This window comes from Erpetoichthys calabaricus, chromosome 18, assembly GCF_900747795.2.
Source record: "Erpetoichthys calabaricus chromosome 18, fErpCal1.3, whole genome shotgun sequence".
Taxonomy (NCBI): domain Eukaryota; kingdom Metazoa; phylum Chordata; class Cladistia; order Polypteriformes; family Polypteridae; genus Erpetoichthys; species Erpetoichthys calabaricus.
Genome location: NC_041411.2, coordinates 14,868,949 through 14,893,300, shown reverse-complemented (window position 1 = coordinate 14,893,300; position 24,352 = coordinate 14,868,949). Strand labels below are relative to the sequence as shown.

The 24,352-nt window shown below is 38.9% G+C and overlaps 1 protein-coding gene across 1 annotated transcript in view; it reads right to left on the bottom strand.

Moving 5' to 3' along the window:
* Positions 1-24,352, bottom strand: part of wscd2 (WSC domain containing 2) — a 105,127-nt gene that overhangs the window by 64,657 nt on the left and 16,118 nt on the right. The window contains exon 2 of the mRNA XM_051921321.1: positions 17,060-17,126. The gene's annotated coding sequence lies outside the window, so the exon portion shown is untranslated. The remainder of the gene's footprint in view (positions 1-17,059; positions 17,127-24,352) is intronic.

The following is a 24,352-nucleotide window of genomic DNA, read 5'->3' as shown; positions in this document are numbered from 1 at the left end:
CATCAATATTAATCGCCATACTCTGTATTGATTCCAGCTTTTCTTAAGCTAGCATTATTAAATTACAGGCCAGTTGTCATTTGGAGGCTGGAGACGAAGCCTACTAACAATATGAATGTGAATCACAAAGTGACTTCATCTTATAACAGATGAAGTTTAGCAGAAAGCATTTTTTTCCAAATAGAAAGGAGCTTCTTGCAAAAGGCTTTTCATTTTTTTGCTGGTGTGTTCACATATAATGCAAAAGCACATATTGTTGTCATCATGTTTGTCTGTCCACATGAAACAAATGGGAGCCCAGTGATCCGAATTCTTGAAAACATTCTTCAAAGACATTTAAGAAAGTTCTGGTAGACATGCTGTATAGATTTTCTAGAATTGAAGCAATTCCAACTGAGAAACACAGGTGAATTTTCAACATGGTCTACCTTAAAACAATGAAAAAGTCTGTGCTGACTCAATTACTGATTTTATTTGCCCTTTCAAATTTACCTTGCAAGATGTTCTTTCAGTTTGCATAGTTTTTCTCTTTTACACTTCAGATAGGTGCTTGATTGCAAAACAAATCCCTTGTACAAGTTATTGAAACGCCAGAAGAGACACTTGTATGGCCAGGAGCTCAGCGTCACTTCAGCTGGTCATGCACAGGCAGACTTCAACAAAGATTTTAACTCTCCATAATGATGTTCTTTCAAAACATGGTATGTTTAAATAATATAAATTTAAATAACCACAACCAACAACTCACAATAGTACATCAATTAATGCCATTTTTACATCACTTGAATTGGAGTCTCCTGTCTGTGAAAGCTCTTGAGCCACCACAAGTCTGTCTGGGTTGGTTTGTAACTACACCACATTGTAAGGCGCTCTACTAACACACATTGCTTTCTGTTATCACTGTTATATTTAATATCCCTCATTTTTACAAAGATATTTAATATTCAAAAATGTGATCTGACATTGAGAAAGTAAATGAACAGAAATTTTAAATGTTCTTAGTTTCTACAGTGTTTACATTTTGTCAGCCACCAGGATTATGACATGCAAGAAGATCATAAAACCTTGGAAACAAATAGCAATCAGAACTCTACAATATCCTCCAACACACCACATGGAGCCAAGTAAAGATGACTTGTGAGGATTAAGCAAGATAAAGTACAAAAACAGCACCCATATATTTCTGGAGGTCTGCACTGTCCCCTTTTTTGAATTTCAGGATAATATGTTTTTAAAGTTTTTTAACATATCCTAGTTTCCTTCAGTGAGTCGTAACATTAATTAAAATAGAATTTATACTAAGACTTGTATCTGATCAGTTAACCTCTTTTTTCAGTGAAGGATTCAAACTCTCCATTATTTTTCCATACTGAGGACATTTAATTCTAGTAGCTATTTATAAAATGTCACCTTCATTTTCATGGTGTATTTAAATCCCTGTGGGCTTCAGTCACTAAATAATTTATTTTCAGTCCAGTCTGCACCCTGAGTTTATTCTAAATAAAATGTTCTTCATATTGGGCAAGAAGCTCATTCAGAATGCACCAGGATTCAGTCCCCAAGGGGAGGCCGTTGACTGCAGGATGCTGCAAATCAGCCAGGCGTTAAAAGTCCCAAGACTGAAATACACAGTGCATACTTACGTCAACAATCTGCTAAGCCTTTTCAAGTCATGCTAGCTTTCCTGCTCTGTTCAAGATGAGAAAGATGCAAGAGATTGATTAAAAATGCACTTTGTCTTTTTTGGAATAGCTTTGACTGAGCAAATGTTCTTTTTTTTTTTTTTTTCTGAATTCACTGTCGTAATCTTCTTTATTTATTTATCTGGTTTGTACAATGCTATATACTGTATACCCTGTCATTCTTCTTATATTCTGTAAGTGCCTTGAGCATGGGAAAGGTGCTATATAAATAAAATGTATTATTATTATTAAATGCAAGAACATTTCAGTGATGACTTCATTCATAGTTCACCTTAGGCAAAGGTTACTTAGATAAACGGGAGGAACGTTTGTGCTATGCTAAATTTGAAACATCTGTCCATTTTCTAATCCCACTTATACAATTCAGGGTTTTGTGGAGCCTGAGCATACCCCAAGGTGAAAGCAGCAGTGGATGGCACACCAGTCTGTGGCAGAGCTCCCTCACACACACACACACACACACACACACACACACACACACACACACACACACACACTTGCCCATATAGAATTACCACTGATTTTTGGAAAGTGGGAGAAAACCAACATTTCCTGAGAAAAAATTCAGTGTCACACTCGAATTCAAACCCAGGACTATGGAGCATCATGCCACCCACAGCCCAGACAATGGGGAATAGATGATAGGACCGAGTCATTCTAAATCACACTGGAAATTGGTGGTCAACTGGTAGATGCAGAATTGGTTAATCAGAAGATACCATTGAAATGATGGCCATTGATGGGTAAAAATTTGTCAATTGGGAAACACCAAGTTGGTCAATCAGATGATACCATTTATCTATCTCAAAGTGGTGTTAACTATCCAAAAACAGAACACAAAATGGTGTTGCCAGAATAATACTGTAGTAATTAAAAATAGAAAAACAAATTACATGTACACAAAAGGTACAAAAGTGAGATTCCAACACTCTGCTGCAAATACTGAAACTACATAAAAACTATGATAATAGCCAGCTAGCCATTATGTGGCACAAGGTCTTCTGTCTGTTTAAAATGATCTGTTTTACGCCATTCTGAATTTGCCTGGTGTGAGAGGGTTGTTGGAGTAGGCTATGGACCCCCAGTGTAGCTAAAAATGGTTTAACTCTATTTTAAAATGTTAGGTTACATAGGTTTTGATTACTTTAATAATAAGAAATCCACCAGCACAACATTTACGTTTGGGCAGAACACACATGGTTGTCACCATGTCAGCCTGAAACAGGAACAAGTAAGACCACCGAAGGTAAAGGTTTCATGAATCCAGAGACAGCTTGACAAATCCTCAAATTAACCTTGGCTCGCTGGCTCGGCTGGGTCACACAAATGCACTAAAAAAGGCATCTGGCTTATTGCCTTTATTTATTTATGGAGATCATCTTCTGTGCTTCCGAGCTGGCATTTTTTTTTTGTTCAACCAACTCTCTGTATTTCCATATAATGATATGGCACCAGCATGTTTTGTATTTCTTTTATAGTTGTTATTTTTTTCTTTATAGAGAGGTTTCATATTCTCCATGAAAAATGCTTCTAGGCCACTGCTGACCAAGGAGAAGTGTAACAACAGATTTACAGCACCGTTACTAATGGCTATGTGAGTTACAGGGTGTTTTATGCTCTCTTTAGAAATGTGAAAAGCTGTGCTTTCTTATGTAAAGGACCTCGGCTTTCCAAATACATAATTCATTAGCGCATAATTTATCTAGATACCATGGTAAGTAACCCTGTAGCGATGAAGCTACCAGAGAACTTCTTAAAGAAACACTAGGGACGTTTTTAAAGATCCTTTAAGAAGGCTGCCAACATCTCCCCTGAAACCGTTTATCTTCTTCAATACAATTGCCCGAAGCAGCGGGATTTTGCTACTTATCTGTGCTATCGACTCTTTCTATATGTTTCTGAAGTGCTAATTTTACTCTGTACAAGGGATGATCATTTGGCAACTTTAGGGTCTGTGGAATGAATAAATAAATAAATAAATAAATAAATAAATGGCTGTCAGTAAAGCCAGCCATATTTGGAAAAACAAGCTGTGGTGGCTGGAGAAGTAAAGAAAATGAGCAGGTCATCACAGCGATCTATTTTATCTACACAAAGATGCCAAACATGGTGTAGGAAGGTGTCTGGTTAGTGCTGATTTAGTCAGGAGGCAAGGTTGAATTGAACCTTACCTCTGTAAAGCGACTTATGTAGTGTAATTGAAGGGCCCTAAATAAACTGATTGATGGACCCCAGGAAGACATATTGATGATGGGACACACCGATGTAAGCAAAGCACTCAGTTCAAAATAATATTTAAAATTTCCAGCAGTAAAAGAAACATACATTCTTTCATATTTGTGTTAGTAATAACATTTCAAAGCCTTTACTGTTTCTTGTCAATAAACATCAATGAGGTAATTCTGCTTTTAGGCCTTCTAGGATTTGAGTTGTGATTTGTAGCAATTTTAAACTAAAATTATATTTAATTATGTCTAAAACATTACCAACTAGTTGCTTCCAGTGGTCTTTCCTGTTGTTGTCATGTGTGTACCCCCTCTGGTGTGCTGTGCACTCCCCTTTGCTGCAGCCTGCTCTGCTGCAAATACTTTCCACGACTAGGCAGATGTAGCCTAATTCTTCTTTTATTAATATTTGTTGTTGTTAGGTTATGACAAATATGTTGTGAGATTTTTTCATGTAAGAAAGACAGAAGTTTTGAGTAAAGTAGTTTTATTCAGTAATCATGGTGCTGGAGAATGGCATGTTGATAGTTAGAATTTCACTGTACTCTGCACCCATAATAATAAAGACCCTGTAAGATTATAATATAAAAGCAAGTGTAAACAAACCATCACATTTTGGCAAAAATAATTGCTTATGGTTGCTTCATGACAATTATTATGACCAAAGAGAGGCAATAAAGTAATTTTCAGTGTTGTTTTAACTATTAATAAGCTTGATTCTAGACAACATACACAAATTCCCCTATACTGCATGTCAATATTCACAATTTGTCTAAAGCATTTTTACTGTGATGATGTAAAGATAAGCATTGTGAATTATTAGCATCAGAAAAATTTCACTTCTTGAGATTTACAAAGTAAAATGTTTCAGTTAGTGATTCAAATTAGGACAGGTTGAATATTGAATATGTTTCTTGAAATGCAATTGGTGTCAGCAGTGGGCTTTCCTCTGTATCAGACAAAATTGCCACATAGTAGAAGATAAAAAGTTGTCATGCTAATTTTTTTCGGGTAACTAGTGAGACACGGGTGAAGATTTAAACACTCATTAAGCGCATGTGTCTAGTGCTAAATCTGTTTAGAGAGTGAAGACCACAGCTAATGACTGGGGTTTAGTGAATGCTCTGGCACGGCAGCACATGCCTGGCTAATATCACTTTGCTTACACTGTGTTGATGTGCAGCCTGCTTTGCCATTTTCAGCAACTTCCTAGACGCAAGTCTGAGTGTTTAACGCATGTCTCACTTGAAGAGACCCTTGATTTCATCAGAAGGAAACTCCAGACCACCATAGCATTGGCTGTTGGTGAAGCAAGGGAAGCAGGTCATGAAGCACTGCAGTAGACTGCCTGCCTCCCTCTTAGTCTGGACCTTCTTTAATGATGTGATATCGGTAAAGCTGAATACACTGCTGAACTCTTACCCGTCTAAAACACAGCCTGGCCTCAAGAGGCTGAAAAATACCACTAATTTCTTCATATCGGCATTAAACACTTCAGCATTGATGATGTGAAATCAGGGTACATAGAAAATAAAATGCAACAATTTATCCATCCATCCACCCATTGTTCATTTTTTGCTTCTCCCAATAGAAATTGGACAGTATTGTGAAGCAACCCTGGATGAGGGTGTCTATCAACCATAGGGCACATTCCCTCAGTTTAGAGGTGCCAATTAGCCTAACACTTTAAGGATGTGGGAAGAACCTGGGGAAAGAATCAAGTACAAACCCACCTCCACATGTTTGAGAACACACAAGCACCACACAGGTAAGATCAGGAGCCGTGAGGCTGTGCTCCCCCTTTCTTAACAATGTTTATATACACCACTACAGAGCAAACAAAGCACAGAAAAGTAAGCCAGTTTCCAGAAAAAAGATGTGGTAATAAACAATTCATAATGGAAGGAAAAAAAACTAGATGAGACAGCCCACCAGAGAAGAATCCTTCAACTTTTTTGTCCCTTTAGGTTTTTTCTTTTTCTTTTACTGGCTACTTCCTTCAAACATGAAGTGAGAAATTATATCATCTAAGTGCCGGTTGCCTAGCAACCAGTGTTTGAGCCGAGACGTTAAATTCTATATATATACAGTATATGTCTATAGATATAAATACACTACCCAAATGTATAGTAACTGTGCAGAAAGCGAAGCACTGGAGGCGGACATTTTATAATAGAAATGATGATACACGCACCTCTTTATTAGTGAAAAGCACACAGAGTTTCTGGAACTTGAGCTATGAGAGTGGGGGTGGGCACATACAGATGGCATGGTGGGGGGGTACGTGAAGGGCTGAATTGCCAATAGTGTCCGCTTGATCAAACATCATTAGGGGAGTGGTCACTCCTCTCCTCTGACTTACAGTGTCACCCCACTGCGTGAGTCGCTTAACCTGCCAGAGTTAAGATGGATCTGAGCATTGCGTATTGGGAAAGGCTGCTGCTTGCATAGGCTCTGCATTTAATTTAACCAGCAATGAGTAGACATATCTGATCACCATACTCCTTACTTTATTTCTCCATCCACCTATTGATTTTTTAATCCATTTATCCCTCAATGGAATCACAGGGAGTCATTCCAACAGCATCAGGTACCAACTGAGAATGGGGCATCAGTCTGTTACCACACTAATGCCAAGCCAGTTTAGGGTCACTGATCAGCCTAATATTTGGGATACTCAAAGGAAAAGTGCAATACCCATAGGGAGGCTGCTCACTCCAACTGCTAGCCACTGTATCACCATGTCTTACCACCCTATATCTATATCATTCTCTCAAATACATAACCATTGTAAACAAGTGTATTTAAAAATTCAATATATCTTTACATTTTGGAGCAACTGCCTTAAGTGAAATCACCCAAAATGTAATGCTATTCTGAGCTGGATGTGAGCATCATGTGGAGCTCTTTAGGTGGCGGTCTGTTTCGCTCCAGATGCTGAGAAGCACTTCTGGCAGGGTTGATGCAGTAGGCGCAGTGAAGGTACAAATCACCCATATATTTTTTTCCCTCCTGGTTCTCACTGTCAGAGTTCTCAGAGGCCTGGCTATTGGTCAGCTGTAACCAGAGTCAGATCTGCTTGGACTGTCATTTCGGATTCGCATTGTCTTTGGTGTTAATCAGTGTTTTTTGAAACTCTACTTTCTTCACTAAGAACAATAAAAACGGGATTGTACTTGGTGTTTTCCGTTTTTTTTTTTTTTTAGAAGTGTGGTATGATGGCATTGGGTAGTACATCTGCTAATGACTGAGGTCAGTTACACCTTTGTAATAACGCATTAACAATATGATTTGCTTTTGTTACAAAAGACTAAGTCATTAGCAGATGTACTACCCAAAGGAGATTGAAGACTGCAAAGTGGTGGCAGGGGAAAGTGTAGTTAAGCAGCATAGGATGGTGGTCTGTAGGATGACGTTGGAGATAAAGAAGAGGAAGAGCATGAGGGCAGAGCCAAGGATCAGATGGTGGAAGTTGAAAAAGGAAGACTGCAAGATTGAGTTTAGGGAGGAGGTGAGACAGGCATTGGGTGGCAGTGAAGAGTTACCAGACAGCTGGGAAACTACAGCAGATGTAGTAAGGGTGACAGCAAGAAGGGTGCTTGGCGGGACATCTGGACAGAGGAAGGAGGAAAAGGAAACCTGGTGGTGGAATGAGGAAATACAGGAGAGTATACAGAGGAAGAGGATGGCAAAGAAGAAGTAGGATAGTCAGAGAGATGTAGAAAGTAGACAAGAGTACAAGAAATAAGGCGCAAGGTGAAGAAAGAGGTGGCGAAGGCTAAAGAAAAGGCGTATGATGAGTTGTGTAAGAGGTTGGACACTAAGGAGGGAGAAAAGGACCTGTACCGATTGGCTAGACAGAGGGACCAAGCTGGGAAAGATGTGCAGCAGGTTAGAGTGATAAAGGATAAAGATGGAAACGTATCTCAGAAGCGAGGAGAGTGTGTTGAGCAGATGGAAAGAGTACTTTGAGAGGCTGATGAATGAAGAGAAAGAGAGAAGAGGTTGGATGATGTGGAGATAGTGAATCAGGAAGTGCAACGGATTAGTAAGGAGGAAGTAAGGACAGCTATGAAGAGGATGAAAAATGGAAAGGCCGTTGGTCCAGATGGCATACCTATGGAAGCATGGAGGTGTTTAGGAGAGATGGCAGTGGAGTTTTTAACCAGATTGTTTAATGGAATCTTGGAAAGTGAGAGGATGCCTGAGGAGTGGAGAAGTGTACTGGTGCCGATATTTAAGAATAAGGGGGATGTGCAGGACTGCAGTAACTACAGAGGAATAAAATTGATGAGCCACAGCATCAAGTTATGGGAAAGAGAAGTGGAAGCTCGGTTAAGAAGTAAGGTGATGATTAGTGAGCAGCAGTATGGTTTCATGCCAAGAAAGAGCACCACAGATGCAATGTTTGGTCTGGGGATGTTGATGGAGAAGTTTAGAGAAGGCCAGAAGGAGTTGCATTGCGTCTTTGTAGACCTGGAGAAAGCATATGACAGGGTGCCTCGAGAGGAGCTGTGGCATTGTATGAAGAAGTCGGGAGTGGCAGAGAAGTACGTAAGAGTTGTACAGGATATGTACGAGGAAAGTGTGACTGTGGTGAGGTCTGCAGTAGGAGCGACGGATGCATTCAAGTTGGAGGTGGGATTACATCAGGGATTGGCTCTGAGCCCTTTCTTATTTGCAATGGTGATGGACAGGTTGACAGACAAGATTAGACAGGAGTCCCCGTGGACTATGATGTTTGCTGATGACATTGTGATCTGTAGCGATAGTAGGGAGCAGGTTGAGGAGACCCTTGAGAGGTGGAGATATGCTCCAGAGAGGAGAGGAATGAAGGTCAGTAGGAACAAGACAGAGTACATGTGTGTAAATGAGAGGGAGGTCAGTGGAATGGTGAGGATGCAGGGAGTAGAGCTGGCGAAGGTGGATGAGTTTAAATACTTGGGATCAACAGTACAGAGTAATGGGGATTGTGGAAGAGAGGTGAAGAAGAGAGTTCAGGCAGGGTGGAATGGGTGGAGAAGACTGTCAGGAGTAATTTGTGACAGATGGATATCAGCAAGAGTGAAAGGGAAGGTCTACAGGACGGTAGTGAGACCAGCTATGTTATATGGGTTGGAGACGTTGGCACTGACCAGAAAGCAAGAGACAGAGCTGGAGGTAGCAGAGTTAAAGATGCTAAGATTCGCACTGGGTGTGACGAGGATGGATAGGATTAGAAATGAGGACATCAGAGGGTCAGCTCAAGTTTGACGGTTGGGAGACAAAGTCAGAGAGGCGAGATTGCGTTGGTTTGGACATGTACAGAGTAGAGATGCTGGGTATATTGTGAGAAAGGTACTATGGATAGAGCTGCCAGGGGAGAGGAAAAGAGGAAGGCCTAAGAGAAGGTTTATGGATGTGCTGAGAGAGGACATGCAGGTGATGGGTGTAACAGAACAAGATGCAGAGGACAGAAAGATATGGAAGAAGATGATCCGCTGTGGCAACCCCTAACGTGAGCAGCCGAAAGAAGAAGAACTGACCTCTATATGTACTCCAAGTGCTGCCATTGGTGTTTGTTTTAGAAGTCTAAAGTCCAAACATTAAGTACATGTCTTAATGTCTTGCTATGTAGCTGTAAATGATTAATATATGCAATCTAAAATGTTGCCATGGGTGTGACCAAACAGTCTTTTTTAAGGTGTTGAAATTGCTAAGGACACAATTATTCTAATGTTCCCACCGGGATTACACCTAAGGGATCCTAGGTGAGGATTTTGCCAGAGCCTAGCACTGTCACCTGTATGTCTCTATCCTTCACGGTTTCAAATTAACTGACTCTGCCCACCACTCCAGTTACTGCCACTCCCACCACACGTTACTTTACTGTGGTGAGTAGTTCCTCTTTGTTATCTTACTGGTAATGTTTATGTTTTGTTCTATTTGTTATGCTTTGTATTATATTGCTGTTCAGTGCTTTGTGACCCTTGTCTGTGAAGGGCGCTGCAGAAATAAAATACTATTGTTATCAATCTTTAATTTAATATTGTTTTTTGTATCAGTATGCTGCTGCTGGAGTATGTGAATTTCCCCTTGGGATTAATAAAGTATCTATCTATCTATCTATCTATCTATCTATCTATCTATCTATCTATCTATCTATCTATCTATCTATCTATCTATCTATCTGTCTGTCTGTCTGTCTGTCTGTCTGTCTGTCTGTCTGTCTGTCTGTCTAGAAGGATTTTTGCAGTGGTCAGATCTCATCTGTAATGGCCAATAAGAGGATGGCTGCTCGTTTATATAGGACTGTGTTCCTCAGCACCTTTCTCATCATTTACGATAGCACTTAAGTATTAAATGAGCTAACTCTACTACCAGTCCAGAAGATAACTAATGCTGAGCCAATGTTCATCTCTCTCTGTCTTTTTCTTTACATTATATAGCAGTGAGTGACAAATAGAGCTAGACAAGTTTTTAGTCATTCGTTTTATGTCTTATTAACGAGAAACATGGCAGTGACTGACTGCTGGATGCACTAGTGGGTCCTAGTAGAACAGGAGAGCTTTTTTATGCTGAACAGATGGCATCTTTCGGAATACCACCATCCAGACTATCAGACTATCAAAAATCCCAGTGGAAGCAGTCTTATATCTGAGGATAAAAATTTTGAGAGTTTTTGCACATTCAAATAAAAGAGCACTCAAATGTATCAAATGTATCAACCAGTTAAGTCAAGGAATTATTTTTCAATGCCCTGACTGAGTCTACCATTTCTATTATATTAAACTATAATTTATGGTGCTTTTTAAATCTGTCTGTCTGTCTATGTAATTGTGCCTTGGATGTTTATATATCTATTGATAAACTCATAGTCCAAAATGCAATGTATATCTTTCAAACAGTGACACAAAATATAAAAAAACTCTTCGATTTTGTTGTCTGCTCTCAATGTGTGAAGTGTCTATCCATACACTTATGCATTTTTGTTTCTGTTTAGTCAAATTTAGACAGTATGGCTTCCTAGAGGTGAAGGGATTGGCCTGTAAATCACAAAGTCATAGGCTCATATCCCCCTGTTGACGGATGGACAGTGTGTGACCCTAAATTAGCTGCTTTATTGACCAGTGTTTTGATTAAAGATACATATACTGTACATATAGTTTGCAAGAATGTGCTCATTCTGAAAGGCGCTGTATGCAGTTACAATTAGCTAATGGCTTGATGCACGCAGGCATTCTGCATTCTAATGACTGCCTCTAATTGCAGAACGTTTTTTCTCCTTTTTTAAGACACTGTACAACACTGAGGATACTCTATTCACTCATTGATTCCAAGTCCAGTTGGTGTTGCATTGGCCAGGACACTTCCAGGCCGGTCCATGTGACCTCCCAAGTCTTTGCTTGTGATCTCCCAATTGAGTGATTTGGTAATTATAGCTGACACAACTGCTGAGGGGAGCAATTTCCTAATAGTTCACTTTGACATCTGTCAACCACAGTCTTAAAACTCATTTCCAGGGCAGGCAGTGCAGCTCACCGCTCTGTAGATCAGCTTTTTTATTCTGCAGACAAGTGTAAAATTCCACTCTGCTCTATTTGTGCCAGAGTGGTTTTAAATTGAAAATACTGCTGACTTCCATTAAACAAGAATGCTCCCAGGGAATGCTCCTCTCCTGCATTCATCAATTCATTTTTGAACATGTTTCATCCCACCCAGAGGCACAGCGGTTTTGGGTGTAAGGTGAAAGCCAACCCTGGATAGGAAGCCAACCCATTTCATTCCAAACTCTCACACTTGCATTCATTCATTCAGTTAGTTTGTGATCCTGCATATTTCAATAAAGGGTAATGGTGGAACTCATATTTCAGTATCATTGGTTGCATGGCCGAATCCCAATGCTGGGTGGGACACCAGTCCATTTCAGGCCCCTCTGATACACATTCATTCCTGTATTCTTTCATTTTGTGTATCTGCTAATTCCACTACAGAGCCATGAGGCAGTCAGAGTCTATTTAGCTTCTAGTGCAGCCAACACTGGTCATAATGCCACATTTATACACACACATCAACCTAACTTGTACATCTTTGGATTGAATGTGGAGAGACGTGACCTGCAAGTACCACACAGAAGGAATCCCTGATGTGACTCAAAGTTAAAGCCAAGTGTTGTGCCAGGTCAACCCCACATTAACCAGATCCCAACTCCTACAGTGACCAGTACAAAATAATGGATGGGCAAGAGCAACACAATGGTTGCTTTGTTTTTATGTTTAGCTTATGCAAGTATTGTGTGTATGAATCCTGACTCTGTTTGACTCTCTAAACCATGACATTGCCAGCTTTCTACCAACAGCACAATAAGCACACAATCTCAGTTGAATAAATTGAAATTTATAAATTGCATTTTCATGAGGAAATGACCAATCAATGCTGTTGTTTTTCTTTTTTTATGCATTTGTTTGGGGTCTTGATTAGCATTTTTGTTCATTTTGTATCTCTTTACAGCATAGTGAGATGTCCTCTTTTCTCTGTATCTTTTCCAGGTAAATTGACACAGTACGGCTGCTCTGTATTTAAACTGAGCCCATAGAGTATATTGCTCACCCATGGTATACCACAAGAAGGACCACATAGAAGAGAGCCTTTCTGGCAAAGACCACTAGGGATGACCCATAGAGAAATCAGAAAAAGCTTTTTGGTGATAGCAAAACAGTCAAACTTGATGAATTCAGTTGTTGGCAAAAAGAAGAAAAAAGGAGTGTGTGTGAAAAGGCGACTAAAAAAAGCATGATATGAATAAGTCATTGGCAGGCTGGTTCAGCTTACAACATGCTTTCAAATCCTGGGGCAGACAAAGAGGATGGACTGAAGATTAAAAGGTGTGTGAGCCTTCCATTTTTCTTCCGATGTGCCTGTTATTGTAGTTTTCTGTGTTTATTTAGTAGGTGTTTGTATCAGCTGTTTTCAGCCTCAGTTACTAACAGGTTTGGTTGCTAATGCTACCGTGCCCCCAATTGGTCAATTTTTTTAGGCCTAAAACCCCCCAAAACGATTGTAACGAGGTAAATACAAGACCGTCTCATCCATTCATTTTTGAATCTGCTTAATCCAAGCAAAGGGCTGCACACGATCAATTAAGCTATGAAACCACATTTCAGATTAGATATCTGATTTAGCAGCCAATAGTTGAATGTGTGGCATATACAAACATTCATTTTATTTATAGTAGTTAACCACATAACTTTGGTTTTCTTTTTTTTTTTAATTCTTACAAAATGTATTAAATGTTGTTCTATGTTTTACTGGTTTTACATCAAAGAGGTAAAAATAGTTTTCTTTACAACATATTGATGCATCTTACATGACGGAATTGGTGTTTAATTCAAAGTTAGACCTGACATACTACTGTAGCTAATTGTAAAAGACAAGACAGTGAAGGACCTTCTTCAGTGAGAAACAAAATAAGTGATAGTAGTCAGGTAGGGGCCAGAGCACAACATAAATGAGCCAACTCAAGCATAAAAGTTCAATGGAAAACCAAACTTCAAATTCAAAAAATACAACCAAAAGGTCCTAACATTAAGCTACAATCCTTTCCCTCCCTACACTCTTATATTCATCATTTCTTTAAATAGTCCAACGTTTTTAGAATGGCTGCTTGATGAACCCACATATCACATCCACAGACCAACATTGTATGTCATAACTAACAATATGGTGCAGCAAGGAATTAGAACACAACCCATTTAAAAACACAATCAAAACAAGAAAATGTTGACATTACAAACATAGTATTAAATATATATAAATAAATCTCATGATAACAAAATACAAACCATGAAAACTAATAACTCAAAATTTTGGGATGCCCAACACCAAACCAAACATACACTTGTAACAACTGAGATGTTAAATTGCTTGGCCCTCAATCAGACTTGCAGTCAAGCTTTAGGTTTTGTTATTTTCTTCAATGCATATGTCATGTTTTAGGGTCCCAGCCCTGGCTTAAATGTAGTGTCATGTGTTGTAATCTTTTTGCTACACTTTAAATAACGTAATATTTTTTTGTTGTGTTTTGAATATTATCCTGTTTATTTCAAATTTCTTTATGTATTTTATTCATTTTTGTGTTAGTGTGTTTAGGTATGTCCCCTTTACATAGACTTTCAGGGGGTGGGGCCACCAAGACAATCATCTTTCAGGCAGAGGGTCAGGTCCTCCAGATCGGTAAACAGAAACCAAAGATGTCAGCAGGGGAAAGTTACAAAAGAATGTATAAAAACAAAAAATACAGCAGAAAAAATAATTTAACAAATCCTTTCTATAACAGTTAAAGCAGTCATGATTTTAAAACATTTTTAAAACAATGACATCTGCTGTTCTAATTTGCCTACCTGTCTGTTACATGCTTGTGTGACAATGCTGCTCATTTTGAACCAATTCCCAAAATGCTTTACATCAACAATGCTTACAAATACTGACTTAGAATCAACAAGAAGACAATCTCAATAGCATAGCTGCTCCAGCCCTATAAACACTAGGGGACGCTGCTTATCGGAGATATCAGAATTTCTCATTGTTCTTTATGCTAATTTTTTAACCCTGGAACAACAGTAACAGTCTGGAGTAATTTTAGACCATAATGTGCAAGTGCCCTGAAAAGTGAGAGCAAGCAAGTGCAATCAATAGTGGGTTTTGATTTATTAAATAGTAGGCTGCCCGCTGATTTATTAACTTAATAATTGGTTATGTGAAAAGCTTGAATGATTTGTAGTGCTAACTAATAATTAAGCAGAGAGATGGCAGGTTATCTAAGAGATGGCAGCTCATTTCAGGTAAAAAAATCTGCTTATCAGTTCTCATGGAAAATTGCAGAACTAAGGAAACTCTTTTTTTTAATGTATGAAAAGTTGAATGTACTCACTTAAAATCTCGCATGAACTGGCTAATCTTATGATAAAATCTCAACCCATAATCTCATCATAATGATATAATAAATAAACCTTGTGATAGATCAAAGAATAATATAAAATGGTTGAATAATGACAGGGCAAACCCTCGTTTGACAAAAGAGAGGAAATCATTTAGTCCTTCAAGCTTCTTTGTTTTTAAATTAATAACTAAGTTGTCCCAATATCTCATCCAGATCTGTCTTCAGGCTTGTCAGGGTTTCTGCTGAAACTTCATGTCTCGGACGTTTGTTCAGAGTAGAGAAGTAGTTCCTATCTTCAGTCGTAAATACACTCCCCCCTTATTCTTCCACTGCTATCCTCAAGTACATGATTCCCTGTTAACTTGAAAGAATTCTGCTTGATCTACTTTATCAACACGTTTGAGGATTTTGAAGAACTAGATTAGGTCCCCACACGGTCTCTCCTGTTGAGAACTAAATAGATTTAAAACTCTGAGTCTGTCATTCAAAGTATGATATTTCCTTAAGTCCTGGGAAGCACTTGATTGCTTTCCTCTGCACAGCTTCAAGTGCTGCTATGTCATTTTTGCACACAATACTGCAGATTTGGTCTAAGAAAATCCCTCAATTTGTTTTTACAACTGTTTTTACAATACTTTATAACCTAACATTTTTTTAGCTTCTGCACATTGCATAGATGATGAAAATATTGTGTCAACATAAACCTTGAAATGCTTTTCAGAGGTTGCTTCCTGTTGGACATTGTCTCCCATTTTGTATTTATAATTGGTATTCCTTTTTGCCCATAGGAGGGCACTTTTCTACATTAAACTGCATCTTCCAAGGGTTCACCCTGTTCTGAAGCTTGTACAAGTGTTTCTGAATTATTTTTGCTGCCATATGTCCGTAACAAAATCATGACAACCAGCAACAAGCATAACAGCCAAGCAGAGACACTCAATAAAAGGTGACAACCCCCAACCAGCAAAACACACAATGTTGTTTGTAGAATAACAGCAAATTTTACAAGCAACTTGAGAAATACATTTAAAAGCTACACAAATGAAGGGCAAGACAAAGAAATGTAGAAGAAAGTAGACAGCAGTCAATACCAAAAAAGATAAAAGAGTACCAAAAATATTCTAATACACTCATGAAAATCAAACTCATTGAACACGCAGAGTCTGGACTCTCTAGAAAGTTTTTTTTACTAACTTTACACAATACCGTGGATCCTGAATGCAAAGATTAATTAACCACCTTCTTATATATAGTAGGTGGGGAGAGATGACATAATATGTCACCTGAACGCATACCATGTGAATGGTAACTTGGCAATGGCCAAGCAAAAGCACACAAAATGTGAGAATTAACCTAAATTAATCTAAAAAATAAAAATATAATTATAGTAATTAAGAACTTAATACAAATGAATGGGAGATTCCAAAATGCATACAAAGTCTAAGCTTGCAAGTATAAAACCACAAAATGAATCATAAGGGAAGCCAGCTAGCTCCCTGATCATAATGCCACATTTGCCTAGTCTAACCTAAAACCTCTTTGCTTACTGCTGGAGACAAACCAAAGCAGCTCTGCAATTCAGCTGTGCCCCTATTGTGATGAAGTGACTTAAAGACCTCATTGTGCCCTGAAATCCTTAGTTACATTGTTGGTGACATAAAAGTGTGGACTATAACTAGTGAAGCTCTCTACTCCTTTCTCTCTTGGTGGATATGCCTGGTAAGCAGGACCGTTTCTAGCCTTTTAGGGCCCCTTAGTAATACTTCTATTGTGGGCCCCCACCCCGTTTCACCCTTCTTCTGTGTGTGGGTTGGCTTACTTATGCCTACAAAAGGCCCTTCTGGTAAGTCCTTGGTGAGTTGGCTCTACCAGCTCTTTTCCCAACAAAAGTGCATGTGCAGTGTGGTGGAATATTCATCTTAACATTTTCTTCATGTAATTCAAGATCATTTGTTAAACACGTATTACAGCTTTTCAATTGGGGTCAGCTGGGAAGACAGTGAGCGAGAGGGATGGTGGATTCAGTTAGCAGATCTGCATCCCGAGCTCATGGCTCATTGGCTGTGTGCCGAAGCCGGAGTGCAGAGCTGTCAGTCTGCTGTGTTTATTGATTTTCTCAGAAATAAATCAATGCCCTTCACCGTTTTGATCCACAATATAATTTACAGCAATACGTTCTCCATCAAGCCATAACAACAATTTGAAACACTCACGTTCGTTGTAACACAGCAGTCGTTCAGCAGCTAACAGGCTTCACAATTATGGCTCCTTCAATAGCCCCTGCAAATACAAATGCAAAAACAGGATAGAAATGATCAGTTGGAAGCCATCAGAAGCACCAATATGCCCTCTGTGAAGAGGCAGGCTCAGACTGGCTACCCCATTGTCATTAATAATTTGATCAAATCCTATCATCATGTGCACAATTAATGCAATTCTAAACTGGCTGAGTGGGGAAGGGGACACTTAAATGTTACCATTGCTCAGTAGTCATGACTTAACACTGGCAACCGATACTGGCATGACCCCACACTTCACGTGAATGATGCACTTTTTCTCATTGAACCTACTAAACATGGCCAGGTAGACGGTCTGCTCTCATTAGGTAGACAAATACTTTTCATTTGTCCATCCATCCATTATCCAACCTGCTATATCCTAGCTACAGGGTCACGTGGGTCTGCTGGAGCTAATCCCAGCCAATACAGGGCGCAAGGCAAGAAACAAACCCTGGGCAGGGCGCCAGCCCACCGCAGCTTTTCGCTTGTGTAATAGGAATAATGGCTACCATTCATGTGTAACTGTCACTGTCTATATAGAGTTTGCATGTTTTCCTTGTGCCTCTGTGACGTTTTCTTCTCCTCTTTTCTTCCCATATCCCAAACACCTGTGTGTGGGCAAAGATGTGGGTGTGTTTATCAATGTGACATGTAACAGACTGGCCTCCGATCAATGTCTGTTGCCTGCATTATACATAATCCTCTGTATCCTGGAGAGCTTGTAACAGAATTTAAAAGAATGGAGACCTTTGGTCTTGTCCATTATAGGAGATGGACGTCTGAAGCAGAGCTCCGCTAGCAGCGGCTTTATTTTCCCATGTATTTCATATTATTTAGAGGTATCCTGTATTTAACCCGACCAAGGAACTTCCACTACAACATACAAGCATGAGTAACAAGAAGAAAAGTCAGAAAGAACCGGAAAAGAAACTTAAAACTGCATCAAAGTCAAAGACAGACTTGTGGCCCTGGAAGATGGGTGCAGAAGAAACAATATAAGAATTGAGGGTATACCTGAGAAACGAGAAAGCTCAATCTCAGTGAAATTTGCAGTAGAATTACTCTCTAAAATAATTGGAGATGATTTTAAACTCGACACTGATTACGATGTAAGCTTGATGTGATGGCACTTCTCAGACACAAGCAAGAGATTATATTTGAAAATAATCTTATTCGTATTTTCCCCGACTTCTCACCATTAACAGCTGCAAAACGTGCAGCCTACTTTAATATTAAAAAGTTGCTACAGAAAGCCGATATCAAATACAGCCTCTTGTATCCCGCCAAACTGAAAGTGGAAGTTCAAGACCAATATTATGTATTTCCAAGCAAGGAGGAAGCTGAAAAGGAACTAAAGAAGCTGTTTCCGACACTCTTTTGAAAGTTAATAAGGAGCCGTATTCTGTCAAGACATGGGAAGGACCTATCATCTGCTCTTGGATCGTTTAAAGAGACTGGTATTATAAATATACATCCTTTTCTTTACTTGGACATTATATGTTTATGTCTTAATTACAGTTATAGACGTAAGTGTGGAAGTAATTAAAGTAGGGTGTTTTTTCTGTTTTGTGTTTTTTTTTTTTAACTACCTTTAAGTAGACTGTTTAACATCATACTCTTGGTTTATTGCTATTTCTACTATTACATTTCTACTATTACATTAGGATTTATTATGTTTATCCTAGTGGGCGGCGCAGTGGGTAGCACTCCTGCCTCGCAGTTGGGAGACCTGGGGACCTGGGTTTGCTTCCCGGGTCCTCCCTGCGTGGAGTTTGCATGTTCTCCCCGTGTCTGCGTGGGTTTCCTCCCACAGTCCAAAGACATGCAGGTTAGGTGGATTGGTGATTCTAAATTGGCCCTAGTGTGTGCTTGGTGTGTGGGTGTGTTTGTGTGTGTCCTGCGGTGGGTTGGCACTCTGCCCCGGATTGGTTCCTGCCTTGTGCCCAGTGTTGGCTGGGATTGGCTCCAGCAGACCCCCGTGACCCTGTGTTCGGATTCAGCGGGATGGAAAACGGATGAATGGATGTTTATCCTAGACGACTTTTTAAAAATCATTCCCAGGGTTCATTCTTTTATTATCTTAATATCTTAAAATTGCTGAAGATTATTTTAAGCGTAAAGACTGTTAATGATTTTATTTTCGGCAGATAGTATTTAGAATTCAGCTGCAATAGATATCTCTTTGTTTTAATACTCTAACACCGCTGCGGGGTGGGGTTTGTTTTGTTTTGGACGTGCTCTGTCTCTTTGTATGTCAGAGGACCAGGACATCGCGAAGTGGGATCTAGCCTCATGTGGGGAGGCAAAATGGGGGGGGGGGGGAATAAACGGGGGAGAGAAAGAGAGCAGGCTATATCTAATGCTATTCTTCTAATCCTTATAACTATAAATATCAATGCAACAATAGGCTAAAATGCAATAACTCATGGGGAATTTTTAAATTAAGATTAAAACTGCCTCACTACCAGTTAAGACTATAAAATGACATTAAAAACTCAGAATCAATGTTTCCATGATGGGACAGTTAACTTTGAGCTGAAATGTTAAAGGCCTGAATCATGAATTAAAGAGAAAGAAAGTATGCTCTCACCTAACAGGCTTAAACGCTAAAATAGTACTTTTACAGGAGACCCACTTACTAAGCAAGGATCAGTTCAGGCTACAAAAAGACTGGACTGGCCAAATGTTCCATTCTAGCTTTATAAAGAAAACTAGAGGGGTGGGAATTCTAAAAACAGTTCAAAAACAGTTCCATTTGTAGCATCAGATGTAGTATCGGACCCTGAAGGGAGATATGTGATGGTCATGGGCAACTTATTTAACAGTAAAATGATTTTGATAAATGTTTATGCACCCAATGTCGATGATAAGGAATTCATGCAAAATCTATTTGCATCCATTCCCAATGTGAACACTCATAAAATTATAATGGCTGGGGACTTTAATTGTGTTTTAAATCCACTCTTAGATAGGACTCCTGTGACAGGGGGGACGACATCTAACACTGCAAAAACAATTACACAGTTTTTAACTGACCACAACTTATCAGACCACTGGAGGTTTCTTAACCCAAACTCAAGATCATATTCGTTCTACTCACCAGTTCATCATAGCTACTCAAGAATTGATTATTTTTTTATAGATAATAATTTCCTGCCTACGATTAAATCATGCAAATACGACACAATTGTTATCTCCGACCATGCCCCTCTAGTCTTGGAGCTAAAATCTTTAAGCCCCTCACACTCACCTCGTAGATGGCGTCTTAACCCTCTTCTATCAGCAGATGAGAACTGCACAGAATTTATATCCAAACAAATCAGCTTCTTCCTAGAGACAAACAACACCCACAGAGGTTTCTGCAGGAACACTCTAGGAAACTCTAAAGGCCTTCTTAAGAGGACAGATTATTTCATATCTTTCCCACAGAAATAAATTAGAAACCAAGAAACTGTCAGAGCTAAGAAGCGAAATTACTGGAATAGATGAAGAACAAGCCAGGCGTCCAAGTGAAGCTCTTCACAGGAAAAGGCAGGCCCTGCATACAGAACTCAACATCTTAACAACTAAAGAAACTGAACAACTTATTTATAAGTAAAGACATCATTACTATGAACACGGAGAGAAAGCTAATAAGCTTTTAGCTCAACAAATTCACAAACAAGAAGTTCGCAATGCAATACCAGTAATCACCAACACGAATGGAGAAGAAATCATTGACCATAAAAATATAATGCACGCATTTAGAGATTATTATAAATCCTTATATTCTGCTGAGTTCAAAGAAGACAACACACAATCTAATGCATTTCTGGATACATTACAGACACCACAAATAGATGCTTTAAGTGCTGAGGAACTGGATAAACCTCTGACGCTAACAGAATTACTAGATGCTATAAAGTCACTTCAAAGCGGGAAATCAGCAGGCCCTGATGGTTACCCCGTAGAATTTTATAAGAAATTCTCCACTCAGCTAGCTCCCCTCTTATTGGCAACATTTACAGAAGCTAGAGACAACCAAATACTACCTCAAACATTTCGTCAAGCATTAATCACCGTCTTTCCTAAACAAAATAAGTACTTGTTACAGTGTGCATCATACAGACCAATTTTACTCCTGAATAATGAAGTTAAGATACTCTCAAAAGTTCTAGCTAGAAGGATGGAGAAAGTGCTGCCCTCGGTAATATCACAGGATCAAACTGGATTTATTAAAGGCCGACACCTATCTTCCAATCTCAGACGCTTGTTTAATGTTATATATTCACCAGCAAAATCAAACACCCCAGAGATATTACTATCATTACACGCAGAAAAAGCATTTGATATGATTGAATGGAACTACCTTTTCACTGCATTGGAGAAATTTGGGTTTGGCCCGAATATCTGTGCATGGATCAAACTACTGTATCCCAATCCAGAAGCTTCAGTTTGTATTAACAACGTTTGTTCAGACTACTTTAAGCTAGAACTTAGTACCAGACAAGGATGTCCCTTGTCGCCACTGCTGTTTGCAATCGCCATTGAACCACTGGCGGTTCACTGTCGAAATTCTTATCAGATAAAGGGGATTATCAGAGAAGGACTGGAACAGAAAATCTCTCTATATGCAGATGATATGGTTTTATATATATCAGACCCAGAAAACACTGTGCCTGCAGTTTTAACAGCACTCACAGAATTTCAAAAGATATCTGGTTTTAGAATTAATCTGAATAAAAGTATACTCTTTCCAGTGAATTCACAAGCATATAATATTAGATTGGACACCCTACCTTTTACCATAGCAGATCAGTTTAAATACCTAGGGGTAAATATCACAAGTAAACATAAAACTCTTTATCAACAAAATGTTGCCGTTTGTATGGAAAAAATTAAGCAAGACTTGCATAGATGGTCAATCCTTCATCTCACTCTAGCTGGAAGAATTAACGTTGTTAAGATGAATATCCTTCCTAAATTTCTTTTTTTATTTCAAAACATACTAATATATATCAATAAATTGTTTTTTAAGCAATGAGAGTCAACAATAACCTCATTCATTTGGAACTCAAAACACCCACGTATCTGAAGAGCGACCCTACAAAGACCTCAGGCAGAAGGTGGCATGGCTTTACCTAATTTTCAGTTTTATTACTGGGTAGCAAACATACAAGCCATAAAAACCTGGACACAAATAAATGAACATACACAGGCCTGGTCCGCAATAGAAATAAAATCCTGTAGTACTTCTTTATACTCCCTACTCTGCGCTCCAATAAATGCAAGTTATCGCAAATATACTAATAACCCAATTGTGCTTTACTCACTTAGAATATAGAACCAAATTAGAAAGCATTTTAAGATGGGAAATCTTTTATCCGTGGCACCTCTGCAAGAGAACCACTTCTTTCAACCCTTGCAAACATATCCAGTTTTTAATATCTGGAAAAGTTTTGGGATTAAAATGCTCAGAGATCTTTATATAGACAACATATTTGCATCTTTTGAACAATTACGTTCCAAATTCAACCTCCCAGCTACACATTTCTTTCACTATCTTCAAATTAGAAATTTTGTTAAACAGAAACTGTCTGATTTTCCTCACCTCGTACCCTCCACCATGCTGGAAAAAATACTGCTCAATTTCGAGGAATTAAACACCATTTCCGCATTATGTAAAATCTTATTAGAGTTCCTACCTTTCAAAGATCCAAGAGGAAATTGGGAAGAAGATCTCTTAATATATCAGAAAAGGAGTGGAAGGTAGCAAAGCAGAGAATTCACTCGAGCTCCATATGCACAAAGCATAGAATTATTCAACTAAAAATTATATATCGAGCAGATCTGTGTCGCTTAAAACTGTCCAAAATGTTTCCAGGGCAAGATCCAACCTGCGAACGCTGCAACCAAGCTCCTGCCTCACTGGGTCACATGTTTTGGACCTGCACCCAACTAACATCATTTTGGACCAAAATTTTTAAATGCCTTTCAGACAGCCTTGGGGTCACAATCCCTCCTAACCCATTAACAGCTGTGTTCGGTGTTCTTCCAGACGGACTTGAAGTGGAGAAGGACAAGCAAACGGTGACTGCATTCACTACACTTTTGGCACGCAGACTTATTTTGTTAAATTGGAAGAATCTTATCTCTCCTCTGATAAGTCAGTGGGAAACCGATGTTTTATATTATTTGAAATTGGAAAAAATCAAATTCTCAGTTAGAAGATCTGTACAGAATTTTTTTTAAACCTGGCAGGATCTAATCACTATTATTTTAGAATAAGAGAAATAACTATTACCGCATTTCATTCCCTTCTCCATTTTTTATTTACCTATATATATATTTCTTCCTATCTTTTGTTTATTGTTGCCTTATTACATCTTGCCTGAAGAAGGGGCCTGAGTTGCCTCGAAAGCTTGCATATTGTAATCTTTCTAGTTAGCCAATAAAAGGTGTCATTTTGCTTGGCTTTTGCCTTATTAAAAAGCCCTAAGCAATTCTCCTTTGGCTAAGCTCTCCTTCTCAGGGGTGGGGTTTGATTTGTCTGCAATTTTTTTTTTTTGTTATAAATTGATCTATTTGTATGGAATGATTACAATAAAATTAATAAATAAATTTAAAAAAAAAAAAAAAAGAATGGATGGCTGGATGACTGTTGGCTAATTGACTAACATAATTAACCTGTGAACTTTGAGTGAAACACATGTGAACATGTAAGCCTGCTGTGGTGCACTAATGGGACCTTTCCTTCAGATACAAGGAAACTGAAGCTTTTCTCTGTGTGACTTTTTTTTTTTTAATAAACCACCAAGGCTTGGGTTCAATCCCAGGCAAGAGGTCTACCTCTACAGTTACTAATAATGGTGGTAACAGTGGGATATTCTTTTCTGAATGGAAAATTTTAGCAGGGATAGCATGATATTGTGTCTGCTATGATGCCGTGATGGCAGCCCTCCTGCCGATGACACTCATGCTGTCAGGCCACTGAAGCTTTAACTCAGCTAGGTAGGTTATTTATGGCAGAGGACAATGATTCAATTCTAGGATGAGGGGACACACCATGTTGATTGGTAACAGTGAATATGATCTAAGTTACTATGGTGTTAGACTTGGTATCCTATTTGCATAGTCAGCTGAACAGAGTGTAGCAGTATATAATGCACAACTATGGGTAAGGGTGGAAAGTCATATATAAAGTCAGGCAGTCACTCACTCATTTTCTAACCCGTTATTCCTTGAACT